The sequence below is a fragment of the Pinus tabuliformis genome, chromosome 2_2, assembly GCF_031772625.1.
Source record: "Pinus tabuliformis cultivar Carrire ecotype Pingquan chromosome 2_2, CPIR1, whole genome shotgun sequence".
Taxonomy (NCBI): Eukaryota; Viridiplantae; Streptophyta; class Pinopsida; order Pinales; family Pinaceae; genus Pinus; species Pinus tabuliformis.
The window spans coordinates 41,399,087-41,411,821 of NC_142300.1; positions in this window are offsets into that span (position 1 = coordinate 41,399,087).

The window sequence follows — 12,735 nt, forward strand, 5'->3', positions numbered from 1 at the left end:
TCATCTTCCACTTCTTTAGGTTGATTACCCCTTTCATGTTAGTAGCCCAATCAATGCCAAGCAACACAGGGTATGGGTTTCTATCATCCACAATTTCTATTACTTCAAAGTCAACCAAAGCACTCGCACCCCGAATATCTACAGTCACCCCTTGCAGCCGCCCCATGGGGTTGATATTTTGTTGATTTTCCATCCTTAACTAAATTAGAGACCACTGCAGCGTGGGTCTTCCCATCCACCCCCAAGTCTGCTTTGATGGGACATTTGCGTCTGACCTGAGATCCAAAATAACCTGATCCATTTCATATTCTCCTATTTGTGCAGTCAGTCTTATCTCTCATCTTGTTCTTGCTTTATGGTTACCAATATTTCATACCATGTGTGGTTCACCCAAAGTGTTTCTGACACATCTATTTATAAGCTCCTGTAATCCCTTCATAGCCTTTCTATCATGCAACGGCTTCATGCAAGTTTCTAGAAAGGTTGTAAGCATAGAAGGTTCTATCTCCTTATCAAGCTTATCTAAGGTAGAGGCCTCAGTGAAGCTCTTCTTTGCTTCCATGAACATTTCACATGCATGCTCCAAATCAAATTTAGCCTCCTTCCCTAAAGCTTTACGAACCCATGCACTATCTTCGGGTTGTTTTCCATTATCATCACTCGTTGAAATTCCACTTTAGAGCACTATATTCACATTTGGATCCTCCTCCTGAGGCTCAAACCTCATCATCTAGTGGTTCTGAGTTGGCTGAGTTGGTAGTGTCCCTTTGTCGCGTATGTTTGCTATTAGCGTAGGACAATCCTCTATCTCATGATCAAAGTGAGTACAATATTTTCACAATGGTCACATAGGGTTAGTGCATTCATGGGCATAGTGTCCTGGTCCTCCGCAGTTATAACAGATCAATTATCCCCGACCTCTGCCAGGTCCACCTTCGCCTTGGCCTCGTCTGTGCCCTTGGAAGCCTGTTCACGCCATCACTGTGCATTGGTCAGGGGGCCGCGTTTCTTCTTGAACCCTATAGGTAGGTGTTTTATCCATCATCAATTCATAACTTCTATAGTTGCGATCATCATGCCCTACTGACCTACAGAATGTTGGGTTGTGTTATATTCTTTCCACGACTAGCCCATGTAGTCAACCGAGGGTTAGAGGGGGGGCAGAGCCCATTTTGTTGCACCGATTGTGTAGCGGGGAGGGGTCACAGGGGGTTTGAGGCATACCCGTAACCCCACTTTATGGGGTCTAGGGCAGTGCCCTGGAAAATTTTGGTTTTGGACCCTATGTTAGGTTGGGCAGACCCACCTATGGTTTTGTGCATGATTTTCGCACATGTTTTTTGGACGCGATGGATTTCGGTCCATGGTATTGGATGCTTCGGCATGTATAAATATGTATTATAACATTAAAAGGAACATAATGAAAAATCAAGCTAGTAGTCCTGCTTTTGGGATCCAGGGTAAAATCTCTGTGTATATGTGTTTTATTTGTTATGCTCTCGCATTGTTTATTTTCTATGTTTTAGAATTCGTATGCAGGTAATTTTTCTATGGGGTTAAAACCTACATCTGGTATCAGAGCAGATTTGGATTCAAGGGGACGCCTTTTTTACTGAGGGGTTTCGCTTGGGCCTGTGGTAGACTCTGTTCAGTGGGAGATCTGCGAGATCAATTCTAGTGGTGAAAGAAGATGGCGAGCAGTGGAAAGATAGAGATTGAGAAATTTAATGGTCAGAGTTTTGAGTTGTGGAATCTCAAGATGGAGGATCTATTGGTGGATAAAGATCAGTGGATCACGGTAGATCTAGGTACTAAACCAACGGGAGTGTCCGATGAAGAATGGAAGAAGTTGGTGTTGGATACCTATACCAATAGGTTTCATATTTCATGATTGGCAAGGGAAAGTCCAAATATGCTCTGCTTTGATATCACAAAGATCCCATATTTCCTAGAGAACAAAAGGTGTGTAAAGTGTTTCAATGTTGATGACCTTATTTCAATTTTGGTGGATGATCCAACAGTTTAATCTGGATCATGCCATGTTTTCAATTTTCAGTTATAGAATAGAGAAAGAAGTCTGTCCAAACTGCTTAATCTTGGCAGACAACTAGTTTAGGTAGAGAAGAAAAGGCTCCCAACAGCTTAATCTGGGACCTTGGAAGAGATAAGGGTAGAAGTAGATAGAAAAAGCAAAAGAAAAAAGCCAAAGAAAAGAAAAGGCAAGTAAGGGTCTGCAAGTCCAAGTGCACCCTCCAAGAAGAAATAAAAATGCTAGGCAAGTAGCTGGGAAAGTAGTTGGGGTTGCAGAAAGGTTATCCCTACCATTGCAGAGATGGTAACTGTGGGCATCAAAGCAAAGTCAATTAATTGACAAAGGTGTTCTTCTTCATCAAATCACAGTAGGAAGCATGACTAATTTCCCTCATTCCCCTCCAATTTCATTTCTAACATACCCCCATCAGCTAAGATGCATGGAAGAGACTACGGTTTCATGGTGGTTCTTAATCTTTAGAAGCCACATTTCTTGTCTAAAAATCTTTTCATTTTGATCTACTCTTAAAACCAAGTTTGTTTCACATAAACTTAATGGTTTCCCCCCCACTTACCCTCTCATCCATATTAACTCTAATTTTACTATGTAAATCCCCTATATTACCTTTCCCCTATTAGTACTAACACCATGGTGTATAAACCCCAAGCATTATATAAATACTCCTCCCCTTGGCAATATAGCCAATAAGTCCTATATCAGGGATCAAAGTGGCATGTGGCCACTTGGATGAACCTACAACTCATCTACCCTCCCTTTCCTCAAGTCATTCCGCTCACTAAACCATTATTTGCCAAGAGAAACCTTATAAAAACCCTTTTACCCATGAAAACCCTTTGAAACTGCCAAAATTCCCAAAAAACCCACTTTCTATTCCCTAACCAAAGTTTGCGCATACAATTTGATTTTTTAAATACATTGGAAAAATCTTTCAAAACACGTATTTATGCCTCCACCCGCTGCCGTATACACTGGTCATGTCACCTTCCCGATGGCCATTGGATCAGGCCCTCCAGATCCGACGGCCCTTATCACATCGGACCCCTTCCGACGCCCGATCATTAACCGTACTATCCTCCTGTCACATCAAGCTCCCGATAACCGTTGGATCTTGCTCCTCCAGATCCGACGGTCAGCATCCATATCGGAGCAGGTCCTCTATCCGGGCGATACCTTCTGACGGCCGTATTTTGGGTACGTCACTCCGCTGCCACGCGCCCTCGCCACAGCGCGTCGGAGGTACAACTGATAATTACCGCCACCGTACCGTAAGCGGTGCGATACGAAACCGCTGCCGGTTTCCGGTTTCCCCATTCCGCTTGCATTACGTCCTCGCCGCGTCAGCTCCCCGTCGCCTTACGTCACCGCCACCTATGCCGCCACGTCAACTTTCGCTCCAGTCGTTGGCCGATCTGTCCCGCCACCTCATCATCCCCATCGGCCAGTCAGGGCTCGCCACGTCACCCGATGACGTCAGCATGACGTCATCCGACCTTGACCCCACCAATGACGTCATGCTGACATCATCGTAAAAAGGCGCCAAATTGCTAAAAGTCTATATTATGGCCAAAAATCGCATTTTTTACGTTCTTTTCATTCATTTTTCGTTCTCTCTGCTGCATACGGTTCACGTCCGAGCTTGCTGTCAACCTGCTAAATCGACCAGGAGACCTTCAGCGTACGAGTCCAGCCTGCATATACGACCTCTGCTCACTGTTTTACCAGGTATTCTTCATCATTTATCCTCCGTGCGCCTGCAATTCTCTATAAATCACTCCGAAAGCTTAAAGGACGTTAAAACTTATAAATTCACCAGTGGATTCCTCTGCAGAGCTTCCAATTTCCAACTACCACCTCGAAAAACACCAGCCGAGCTTTGTTCTACCTACATTCTGTTGAAAAACTAAGTTCTGTCTGCACAATCGCGGCAGGCTCATTTAAACCAAATTTCACCATTGAGAGAAAACAAGGATGGAGGGAAGCAGAGTGAATGCTTGAGGCCCTTGGCCTGCAAACCAGTTTTATATGGGTACCTTATGACCCTAACCATTTCATAACTACAAGGAGGCTCAAATATAAGTTGTCTGCTTATGATCACCATAGCCTCCCTCACATTGAAAAGTATGCAAATCAAGAGAAATGGAAGAGAGGGACCTTAGAAGAGCCCTTGTCACAAGAAGAGCTGAACAACAGGGCACTAAGGAATCAGAAGAAGTTGGCTGACCTTGAGCTTTGTCCACAGGTATTCACACTGCCCAGTACACAAACAGGAGCGGCTGAATCCTCCTCAACTGCCAAGCAGCAAAATACCAAGGTAACAGAGAATATATCCAGCAGTGGCAAAGAGACGGAAATGGAGACAGAGCCAATAAATAAACAAGAGTTACAGCAGCAAGCAGAAGGGTTGCAGCAAGGGCAGCAAGAAGAATCAGAACAGCAAGAGCGACAACATGAAGAAGAACAAAGGCAGGAGCAGTCTGCCCAGCAAAAGGAAACAGTGGAGACTCCTCAGACCACTGAAAGTACGGTGCCTACAAGACAAGACACTACCTTTGATGCCTCGGTCCTCCAAACCCCTCAAAAGGAGGATACATTTGTCTTTAGAAAAAGGGACAGAGAAACTCCCCTGACATCTTCTATAAACCAGGGAGAGAAAAGGCAGAGACTAAATGATTTTCCAGAGGAGGATATAGCAATAAGAGAGGCATTGGGCATGGGCCCACCCAGCAGAGAAGCTTCAGCAAGTTCCTTCCAGCAGGAACAGGACAGGACCATGGGAGGGGAGGTTAGCTCCTCCAGCCAGTAAAAAGAAGGACAAGTAAGCATCAAGCAGCAATTTATAGACATCAAGAGGAGGAGTGATCCTATCAAAGTACAACTGTACAATCACCTGCTAAACATGGCTCCTTCCAATCGGCAGAGACTTATGTCTGCTTTTGATGTAAGTGAAGGCAAAATGATTATGAGCCATTTTTTGCCCACAGCACTGCAACCCCAATCTACCTCAGATTACCTCAGGACTAACCTGGAGGTCATGGCCAAAGACATACACCCAATGGATAAAATTGAGCTGCATAAACAAACTGGCGAAATGGTGTATGCCTCATTAGCAGATGAGACATTGGAAAATTATAAGCTAAAAAGCAGTCTCAATGCCACAGCCTCTCAACTAGAACTGGAGAAGGCATCATCCCAGGCAAAGGACAACAGAATAAGATCCCTGGAAGACATAATCATTGAAATTGGGCATGATCCCAAAGATCTGTCAGGGGTACAGGAACTCTTGAAGTTGAGGGATGCTGACTTGGCCGCCATGAGGAAGAAAATGAAACTACCAGCCACCATGCACCCTCAGACAGATGAGGTAGCCAAACAAAGACAGGAGAAGGACACCACAGATTTATTAATTTCTATTTATAAACAACTCCTGCAGACACAAGAGAAATTAGGAGAGTCTGAGGCTACTCAAGCGGCCTTACAAGCAGCACTAAAGCAAAGACAAGAGGGTCAGACTTCTCAGCCTCCTCCTCAAGTTATCAATCTTGAGGATGCTGCTCCTTCCACTGTGCCTCCACCTCAACAAACTGAACAAACAACTACATCCACTTTAGTAGCACCTACAAGTACAGAACAGGCACATAGCCTAGACATGCAGAAATTAAAGAATGAAATACAAATCTTGGAAGCTCAGATGACAGAGCTACATGAAACCAAAGATAAGCTGGCCAAGGTCAATGAAAGGCATGATAAGACAAAAAGAGAGGTGGGAGAAAAGGCCAGGGAAATCAAAGCCCTTAAAGATAGGATCAAGGAGCTTGAGAATGAGCTCAAGCTAGATAAAATCATATCTGAGGTCAGAGCAATGATATGGTCCAATATTGGCCAATCCATAAACAACCAATGGCCATATATCGAGACAATCCATGAGCAACTAGAGCTCATCCCAAAGGCACAGAAGGAAATCCGAACATCAAGGGCCTTATTAGGAAATATGCCTGAAGTTGCTACAAGAATGATCAATGTGCTTAACCACAAAACAAGTTCTCAGTTAGCCACCATTGGAATCACAAATAGAACTGAGACTATTCAAATGATCAAGAGGGTTCTTACTCTTAGAAATCTGGTGCAGACATTGGACAGAAGAACCCAGGATATGCAAACAGAGGGAAATAGGTTCATGGAGAAATTCCAGGTATTGCAGAGTAGAGGACTCCCTAGCTTACTGAACAGCGGAGGGAAATTATTCACCCATGAATAGTATGCTAAAAGAGTAAATGTTTTTGCCTCAGCACAGATCAATGAGAGGGCCAGCACTTCAGAAGACACAGGGCCTATTACAGGACAGGTTTTCTATAGTAAGATAGAAAATGTATTTTTTATAATGAATGAAATTAATCACTTGTTTGATGTGGCCCCAAATTTTTTCAAATATACAGAAGCTGAAGAGACAATGGAGGCCATCCTCAGGCATCAGCTCCCTACATAGGAATGGTGGACAGATGCAATACAGAGAATTTTGTAATCAGTAAGGCATTCACCAAATTTCTATTTTATTACAAATTTTTATAAAAAGCACAGTTCAGCAAAGTCAGCATGCAGCATAAATCAAAGCTGAGCCAACTCAGCGGATGTAGAGGCCAACAAAGCAGAAATAGAAGACCACAGCTGGCAAACCCGAGAATGCACTGCGCAGCCAAAAGTAAATGCATATTTCCAGAATTAAAACAGAGTAATGCAACCGACTCAATGACTCTCAAAAGTCAAAACAATCCTCTGACAGACATAAAGGGCATTTACGCTGCATTCAAAATTGTAATAACTCCTTGCCTACTTTCTGAACGTAATAATGAAGATATTTTCTCTCTCAGATGACTCAATGCCTGAGATATTTTGTATACGCATTTCTATAAAGTCCCCTTCGCATAAGATTGCAGGGGTTGTTGTTGATTTCTCCTGAAGAAGTTCTTATGCTGTAATCCTTTTCAGAAATTAATAGAGCAAAGCAATGGAATTTCTCGGATTTCTGAGGTGTTGAATGCGTTCTGGTGTCTGTTGATAACTACTGGATCCCTGTGTATTTCATCATACAATAAGTCTCTGTATCTCTCTCTGTTAATTAGTTGTTTTGTTAAAATCCATATATGTTATCTGTTTTCAATACTAAGAAACAAGGAAAAAGAATAGCTTTCAGGATTTATTCATTGAGTAACCTGAGTTCAATCTGCGTTGTTTATCAATGTTTTCTTCAGCTGTAATCTAGTTAAGTGTAATTCTTAAATGCTGCACTTTCAGAATACATCTATCACAGTGACCTTTGTCACAGGAATTCAAGTTTTGCTCCTGTGCAGTGTCCTCACCTTCACCCACCAGCTCAATAGAAAATTCTTAATTGCTTTCTGTTGATCGACATACATCACCATTTGATCTAGTTTGTTTGTTTAAAATACACAATAGGCCCTGCAGTTTGAACACCACCAAGCCAGCGTATCAGATCATTTCACAACTCCAGACTCCATTGCCCAATGGTATTATACTATCTAAACACTGCATCATAAGACCTGAAAGAAATCCTTCAACCAAAACATAAACCAAAACCTGAGCATAATAGCTAGCCTAAAACACCATCATAACAGAGACAAATCATAAAGAGAGAGCCCTCTCTAGTTGCAGTTAGGCTAGGAACTGTAACCCAAAGATTGGTTAGTGGTTACCCCGGCCGTATTCCCTTGGGAGTCATAGGGAACAACCTGGGTGTTAACATAATTGGCGACTCCACTGGGGACTTCTTAGGATTTTTCAATTACTATCTGTTTTCCAAAGCTACCATCAAACCTGAAACCAGCCAAGAGGCCTTAGAACTGTTTCTGCATCACATTAATAGCTTTAAGGAGGAGCTTGTTTGGGGAATCTTCGTCTTAGCTTTGAGAATATATAGCCATTCCAAAATCTTCATCCAGTCCTTGCAAATATAAAAACTTCCTACAAAATCCCAAAAAACAGGTTGGAAGCTGGCTCCTAAGAAAAATCCACGGCATACTAGGGCAAATCCTGACCCTAATCCACCCATCATTGTTGATAATCCAAATACCATCCAAAGAAACATCCGGAGACAGCAAAAGCAGGAGGAGCCTGCTGATGCAAATATAAGTTCGGATCATCCCAGCCTCATTCCCACTCCTTGCAAAGTTCTTTTTCGGTCCACCCCTAGTTCCCCTAGTTCACCATCAACATCGCAAAGTCCTCCTCTCACATCTTCATCCACTGCACATACTCCTTTAACCAGTCTCCCACTAGCTACTCATCCCATTAACCCTGTTATACCAGTGATCCCTGCTGTCCCGTTTGTTCCTATTAACCCTCTAAACCTCATAAATATGGCTAACAGGTATGCACCTCTGCAGATACCAGCTAATGCTGCGGCTTTACCTCAAGATTATCAAAGCAAAATCTCATATTTTGACTCAAATGGCTCTCTAACAGCTATCCAGCATGCTAAGAAGATGCAAGACCACTTTGAGACCTATGAAATAGATGATGACACTGTCAGAATGAGAATTTTTGTTCAAAGCTTAACTGGGGATGTTAGAACTTGGTTCAGATCCCTCAATGCAAACTCCATTACAACTCCTGATCAACTTTACGAAGCTTTTACTGACAGATGGGAGAAGAAGAAAGATCCTCTCCACGTACTTGGTGAATATGACACTATTAAGAGAGGTCCCCAGGACACAGTTTTGGAATATTGTGCTAGGTTTAACAATGTATATAATGCTATCCCACAGAACTTAAGGCCTCCTCCTGATTTAGCCCTGTATAAATTCCCTGATGGTTTTGACCCTGATATGGCCTATCAGTTGAAGGAAAGAGATCCTCCAACCCTTGAAGAAGCTCAAAGGGTTGCTGTCACAGTGGAAGCTAACCTAATTGCCAAAAGAAACAGGGCAAAGTTGGAGAAAAGGACTGCCTTCAAAGAAGAACCCTCGGGCTTTGATCAAAAGCTGGATGCAATACTAAACAGCATGAAGAGATTGGGTGAAAGAGTGGAATCGGTTGAAAGAAAGTCATCATGGGAAGCACCACAAAACAACCCTCCTAGAAATCTGAATTTTAGGAGAACTCAAAACCAAAACACTGGTAGGACAAGTGCTGACCAAGACATTAGACCCCCTTTTCAAGAAAATTATGCAAAAACTTCAACATCAACTGAACCCAATGAAGACCCTGAGATTAATCTAATGGGTCTAGATGGTAAAAGGCAAGTTTTCTTAACACAAGAGGATCATGAGGACGATGAAATCAAAATATTCCAAACTAAATCTGGAGAATCCTTTGATTTTAAACAAGGATATGATAGTGCTGTCTATGAAGTTCATAAACAGTACAAGCTAAGGAGTAGGACTGTAAATGTAAATCAGCCTGAAAAGATAAAAGATAAACAGCAGTCTAAAGGAACCATAGTCACAGAACCTAATGACAAAACAAACTTGCCTACAGAAGAAGTAGTGGTTGAAGAGGTCACCACACTTTTGTCACCACTACATCAGCCTATGGCAACGTCCTCCTCTCACCCTGAGTTAGATATTACCCCTCAAGACATGAGTAAAAGGGGTAGGTCTCAAAGTCAAGATGAAAACCAACAAGAAGATTTAATGAGCAAAGAAAGGGCTGCTATCCATAACTCCAAAACCCAAGCTGATAAACCTTTTGACCTAGGCACAGAGATTGGCAAGCTAAAGATAGCAATTCCCCTCTCAGAACTAGCTAAGCATGACATCTATAAACAACAGATTAAGAAATCCCTTCAACTCACTAATAGCAAAGATGATGTAAATGTGTTAGATGACACTCTGGAATTACTGTTTGGCCCAGAGGTAGATGGAAAAACAACAGTTACAGGGATATTACCTTTTTATGTCAGCTTGCATATTCATGACAAAATACTGCATAATGCGATGTTTGACTCAGGTGCCTCTCATAACCTCATGCCAAAAGCAGTCATGGAAAGATTGAATTTGGATATAACAAGACCATACAAGGACCTGTTTTCCTTTGACTCCAGCCAAGTCAAATGTTTAGGTCTAATAAAAGATTTATGTGTGTCTCTGGTTCAATACCCCAACAAAACCATTCTAATGGATGTTGTAGTCGCTGATATCCCACCTAAATATGGGATGCTGTTATCAAGATCATGGGGAGCCAAACTCCAAGGCTCCCTGCAATTAGACATGTCATATGCCACCATCTCTGTCTTTGGGCAACCAAAGAGACTCTACAGAGAAACACTCATGAAATACATGGTCAGCAGTGAGGAAAAGCCTCAAAACTTTCCTGTATATGCTGTCCATTCAGACATAGATTCGTTCATTCTCTTCAATGACAGCGCAAGCCTCTCAAACAATGACATTAGGACCGAAAAACTCATGCAAGAACAAAACATTAATCAAGGAAGTACCACCCATAAAATATCGATCAGTCAAGCACTGGACACGACCCCTCCTCTAGTTGTCAAAGATTTTCAATCCAGTGATGAAACTGTACTAGAACACAAGCCAAAGAAGAAACCCCAACTCCTGCTTACATTGCCATCCCATGAACAGATCTTTAAATCTCCTGTCAAGCAAGATATCCTGTGGGTCTTAGAATTTGATGGCTCAGTCAACAAGTTAGGGGCAGGAGCTGGAGTTTGGATACATAACAAAGAGAAAACCCATGCAGAAGGCAGAGCTTGTAGGTTAAACTTTAGATGCACTAATAACATGGCAGAATATGAAGCTCTGTTACTAGGTCTCAAGCTAGTAAAGGCATTACAAGCTCCTACGGTTTCGATCATGGGAGACTCTGATCTAGTGATTCAACAAGTGAAAGGAAGTTTTTTCACCAATGACAAAAGGTTGAGGTCTTACAGGTCTGCTGTAATTGAAATATTGGACACTTTCTCTGAGTTCCTTATCACAAAAATTTCAAGGGGCCACAATCTCCATGCACACAGTTTGGCAACGTTTGCCAGCACTTTCAAATTTCCACTGGAAACCAACAACTGCTTCACAGCCGAGGTCAAGTACAGACCCTCCATTCCAAACAACGTTAAAGAATGGCAAGTATTTGAGGATGATATGCAAATAAACAATTTTCTAACCTTACAACAAGAGTTTGCAGGATTAAATATTGACACTGAGTCAGCAAGTCAATCACAAATACTTGAGTCAGCAAGTCAATCACAAATACTGTTTCAACAAATGGTTCATCCAATATCACCTAGAACAGCAAAACAATTACTGAATCCAACCATCTTCAACAACGAAAACATTCAGCAAATTCACCAAATTGACTGTGAAGAGGTGACCAGTGCTGAAGCTGAAATCATACAACTCAAAGACAATTTCCTTCCAACAGGCCTTACCCCGCTAGAGGACATTTTTGATTGAAATGACATCCCTAGGAAGCCAAAAATGCAGCCATTAGATGCAGCCATTGAAGAATGCAATATTGGTACCATTGACAAGCCCAAAATAATAAAGCTGTCTGCTTCTTTGCCCCCTGATCAAAAACCCAAGTACATTGACCTCTTTAAAGAGTTCCAAGATGTCTTTGCATGGGGCTATGAGGACCTAAAGTCCTATGATACTTCTGTCATTCAGCATACCATTCCCCTCAAGCCTAATAAAAAACCATTCAAGCAGAAGTTGAGAAGGATCAATCCTATACTCCTTCCTTCCATTGAAAAGGAATTGCAAAAAATGTTCAAAGCTGGCATCATAGCACCAATCAGATTCTCTGAATGGATTTCCAACTTAGTCCCTACAAGAAAAAAGACTGGTGAGATTAGACTTTGTGTAGACTTAAGGAATCTAAATCAAGTATCACTCAAAGATAACTACCCTTTACCCAAAATGGATCATATTCTCCAAAGAGTGGTGGGGGCTTCAAGGATGTCATTGCTTGATGGATTCTCAGGCTTTAATCAAATCTTGGTACACCCTGATGACCAAGACAAAACTGCATTTACAACCCCATGGGGAACTTTCAAATATGTAAAAATGCCCTTTGGATTGAAAAATGCAGGGGCAACATTTCAAAGAGCAATGGATATTGCTTTTGCAAAAGAGATTCATGACTTCCTAGTCATTTACTTAGATGATCTTACACCCTTTTCAAAATCTGACCAAGAACATCTGAAACATTTGAGACAGATCTTCCTAACATGTAGGAAATACGGAATTTCGTTGAATCCCAAAAAATCCCTGTTTGGTTTAGAGGAAGGTAAACTATTGGGCCACATCATCTCTAAAGATGGCATAAGAATTGATCCAGACAGGATACAAGCGATCCTACAAATGCCCCACCCAAGAAATATAAAAGAATTGCAAGGATTCTTGGGAAAAATCAATTTCTTAAGGAGATTTATCCCAAATCTGGCCGAGTTGATCAGAGTGCTTAACAATATGCTAAAGAAAGATTCAAAGGTCAAATGGACTGTTGAAGCCAAGCAAGCCTTTGAAGGTATAAAACTGGCCCTTACCCAAACCCCAGTGTTGACCAATCCTCAGTTTGACAGAGAATTCATCATCTTCTCTTTTGCCTCCCAGCATACTATTGCTGCTGTTTTATTACAGAAAGATGACCAAGGGAATGAGAAGCCTATTGCCTTCTTCAACAGGGCTCTTAGAGATGCCCCTCTAAAATAT